Below are 4,851 nucleotides of genomic sequence, written 5' to 3' on the forward strand. Positions count from 1 at the left end.
GATTGAGCAGGGATCAAACCCACATTATCATGCTATGAGACGGCAGTGCTACTCATTGTGCCACCCTATTATTATCACACACACACACACACACACACACACACACACACACACACACACACACACACACACACATTGTCTGAAACCGCTTGTCCTGAGCTGGGTCACGGCGAGCCAGAGCCTAGCCCAGCAGCACAGGGCACAAGGCTGGAGGGGGGAGGGGACACACCCAGGACGGGACGCCAGTCCGTCCCAAGGCACCCCAAGCGGGACTTGAACCCCAAACCCACCGAAGAGCAGGACCAGGACCAACCCACTGTGCCACCCCATCCCCCATCCACACTATCATCATCATCATCATCATCATCATCATCATCTGCTCCACAGAGTGACATACAGTGTGACGTTGGGCTAGGCTACTTACAATGATTTACCCATTTATACAGCCTGGAAATTTTTACTGTAATCAAGGTACTGAAGCAGGAGAAGAGCTTCGAACCCACGTCTTTAAGACACATGGAGATGCTCCGACCACCATATGACCTTCTGCCTGAAGGTCCCAGATGGCAGCAATACCGATTCTGACGGACAGTCGGAAGACATTGTGCCTCTTCTGAACCCGGTGCGGTGAACTCAACCCCCCAAGAGGGGGGAACGGCTGCTACACCTCCAGCTACACGCATTGTGCGTTTCTGCCCACATATTTATATTTGCCGTACAACGCGAGGGCTGACTCTTCGACCCACGCACACAAGCAATTACAGCTCCGCAGGACGGCCGAGCTGCGAATTTGCGTGTCGGAGAGAACTTTGCGTGGCGCCACCTTCCCCGCTGGGCTACAAATCCGCCTGCGTGTTTCTTCTTCAGCACCAGGTGTGGCTGGAGAGCAGGGCGTTACGGGAGGCCTTCCGACGCCAAATATCTTAACTGTGTGGGCAGTGCAACAGTGGCAGCCCAATGCAAAGCAACGCTTGTCATTAATAATTACATTTATTTGCTATTATACCATCAATAACTTCCCAAAACTGCTATTTTAAATATTCTCCTATATCCAAGGATTAAGAAAATCATAATGTAAATGATCCTCACTTAATAAATGTGCTGTGGAGCCCCGATTTATGCAGGGATTGGCGGTACGTCGGATGAGGACATGTGAGATGCTGAGTGGGTATCTGATGGTATCTAGTGGTATCTAGAGGTCAGGTTTAATTTACTTTATTGTCTCAGCTGATGTGCCGTGTTTTTAGAAATGAGAACGAAAACAATTTATTTGTTTGCTACATCCAGTATGTATGATTTATTATCAGCAGTTTTGAATGGAAAAAATAAATTCTACATTGATTTATTTAGCTGAGGCTTTTCTCCAAGGCATCTTACAATGTTGAACTACCGGCAATCTTTTTGCTATTAACACAGCTGGCCGATTTTACTACATCACTTTACGGTAAGTACCTCGCTCCAGGGTAGTATAGCGGCAGAGAGATTCAAACCTACAGCCTTCGGACACAAGGACATCAGGGGAAACCTCAGTGATATCAGCTGCCTTAAATGTGGAGCTCCTGTTGCTCTCTGCAATAAACATCTACACCGGTAAACAGTCTGTGTCAACATATGGCAAAGTAGCCGGTGAGGGGTAAAAGAGCCCCGCAACACACCTTGTTTGCACATCACGCTTCGCTGCGCAGCGGAAGTCACACCTCGGCCTTATGGGACGGCACCTTGGCTCTGGATTACAGAAGGAGGTGAAGCACGGGGCCCGAGGAGCGGATTAACTGCTGAGTGAGCCTCCGTTAGCGGACGGGCTTTGATCAGCCCGGCTAATTTGCCTTCATCCGCTTGAGAAGATTAGCGAGAAGCTCTCATTACGCCTCATCCTCTCCTTCTGTTGGGCCCTAGATGGTAACAGGAAGCCGAGTAAACACCGATAAGATTATTCGCCGACTCCATTGCCCCTCCACCCGGCAAACATAGCGATCTTACGACGGATCATGAGGCACCGCCCCACCCCTCCCTCCCATCCACCATTGATCCTGTCAATCTGACACTGGGAGGGTGAGATAAGTGGCTCGGGGGGTGGGGGGGGGCGTGCACATCCTGGCTGCTGTCGTATATCGCCGTCCATTTGTGGGCAACCTTAGGATGCTGCCCCTGTTCATACAGCATCACAGGCGAGGGGCGGCTAAAGAGCCCCCCTTGTTAGCCGCTCGGGGACCCCCTCCGGGTCAGGGACAGACGTCCTGGCTCCTACTTTCCTGCCGTCCAGTGAGGAGATGGATGAGAAGGGAGAAAGAGGGCGCAGTCCTTTAGGGGTGATGGGGGCTGCCACATGTTAGATCCCCGTTCTCCATCACCCTCCTTCTGTCGCACCCCGTGTGGGCAGCATGGGGGTCAGGGTGTGACAGCCGAGGTGATGGATGCCCTTTATCAATCAAGGCCACTGGGACAGCTGTTCTATAAATCAAACAGAATGAACAGGATGGAGATTGGGGTGGGGGGTATTTAGTGGTCCGAAAGGATATTAGCCGCTTGTGGGCGGAGACATAGCTATTAAATTGAAGGAGCATCCAGATGTTTCATGTGGTATTCGACTGCTGCGGGGCGGGGCAGGCAGCTGGGTGATATTTTATTTATTATTATTCTCTTTTGACTGATGTCTTGCTCTAAAGTGACTTGTAATATTAATAGGAGGTAGCAGTTTGACAGGATAATTATCTGTTTAGGGGCGGAGCCATTGGATGATTTATAAGGGAATTTTCAGCTTATGGGCGGAGCTTGTGGCAGTTTAACAGGGCGGTGGAGCGCCTTCCTGCCTGATGGCTGAAGTAGCCCCTTTATTCTGGCACATGTAGATTTATAGGCCCACAGGGGGATCAGGCAAATAGGAACCCTGCTGTTCTGGAAAATTACCGCTTAAAAAATCTGATTCTGACATTTTTGCCAAGCAGCGTGGGAGGAGGGCAGTGAGCAGCTAAAACTGAGCACATCTTTACTGAGCGAAAATAATTTTATAGATACAACTGCAATGCAGCGTTTCCAAGCCAAACATATTTTTCCAAGCGTTTCCCAGTGTGTTCAGTCAGATCTTGGGCCGCGGGAATGCAGGAAAATAGAACGTGTGTTAAAAATGAAATCTGACTCAAGCTGCATAATAGTTATGAATAAGGACCCAAAAATCTCTGCTGCTCTTTCTTGACTTCTGTGAAAAGGACATTTTTTAACTTGCAGTTTTGTTTAACAAAATGACTACATTAAAGCACTAAACTAAATGGTTTCATTAAAAAAATGGTAAAATTAAAAACAAAGTTAAACAATGTGGTCATTCCCCATCTCAGACTTTCAATATTAGAAATGTGTCTCATCAAGCAGAAAAAGCAGATTGGAGGAATTCAATAAAATGAAAGGACTTCAGACTGAAAATAGTGAGGAGGGATTTTGATTCCGGAACCTTTTGCTATGAGGGCGTGAAGCAGGTCCCTGGGACTGTACAGGAGGGCTTTACGTGTCATATTCCTCCTGCTGGGGGTGTGGAAAACGTCCGCTGCTCTAGCTCTGAACCCACACCTCTAGCGAAGCCTCCCACAACTTCCGGTCCTTTTGGGAACGCAGCCCTGACAAACATAACCTGGAATGACGTCCACTTCCTATGCGTGATGGACACCAACATAATCATCTCCCACCCTGTTCACGGCCTCCTGAGCCCCTTCTCCTCCACACAGTTGTTCTGAGGATCCCCGCAAGGAAGCGAGCTCAGAAAAGCCATGGATGTGGGATTCTTCACCCCCACGAGACCCTGCAATGATGTGCAAATCTTAATATGCAAATGCAGAGCTAGAACGGTGCAGTGCCTTGTTCAAAACATCCCCCATGTGACAGCAAACATGGAACGGCCTCCTACTTGAACCTGTGGTGTGCAACCGAGACATCAGGCCATGCTCCCTCAATGTGGCATGGCCCTCTCCATCCAGACGTCCCATCCCTGCTCCCTTGCTGCTGGCCGACACCCTCCCCGGTGGCCAGGGGCCCTCAGGATGTGCCCATTGTGTGAGCGGAGCCCGAGCAGGCGGGGAGCTGGAGGGAACATTAGCGCTGGGAAAGCGAGAGCCCTCCAGCTTCCTCTTCCTTGGCTCCCCCTTTCGGAGCCCTCCCTTTCCGTTGCTGTCGATCACACTGGTACCGAATTGACATCGGATTGTACCACTAAGTGTAACAGCGGCAAAAAATGACACAAGAAAGGACAGAAAGAAATCTGTCTGCAGGATGTCCTTCGTTAAGGGAACCTTCAGTAAGCTTGAGTAAACCCTTGAGTAAACCCTTGAGTAAACCCAGTGCACCTCTAATGCCCATATGCCTCATCCATCATGACTTCAGTTAAGCAAACTAATGAGTTAAAGTGTCACCGGGCGGGGGGATTCAATAACCACGCTGTACCTATGTAACCTTAGTTGCTTTTCTTCCTTCAGGTGCCCCAGGGATATTCTCACTGTGAAAAGAGGAGCTGCCCATCACTAAGCGAGTGGGAACTGGAGTCGGACCGGATCAACTTTCTCATTCAGCGCTTAACAAGTGAACGACTAACCTGTGACCTTTCAGTTTCATTAGCCAAAGGTAGGTCCCCTCTGTCTTCACAGTGGGGCACGAAACTGTTGGAGTTTCACCTCCAAACTGGCTCTCGAGGGCAGGAGATCGCAAGTGGATGTTTAGCCGAAATCGGTCAAATTACCATGTCATCCTTTTCTGGTACAAAGGAGTTTTCTGGTTCAAAAACCCCTTATGACAAAAAAAATCAAGGCGTCCGTTTACCCCGCCCGGTATGGGGTCACCGGGGCCCCACCCTGGAGCCAGGCCTGGGGG

This window comes from Scleropages formosus, chromosome 14 (assembly GCF_900964775.1).
Source record: "Scleropages formosus chromosome 14, fSclFor1.1, whole genome shotgun sequence".
NCBI lineage: Eukaryota > Metazoa > Chordata > Actinopteri > Osteoglossiformes > Osteoglossidae > Scleropages > Scleropages formosus.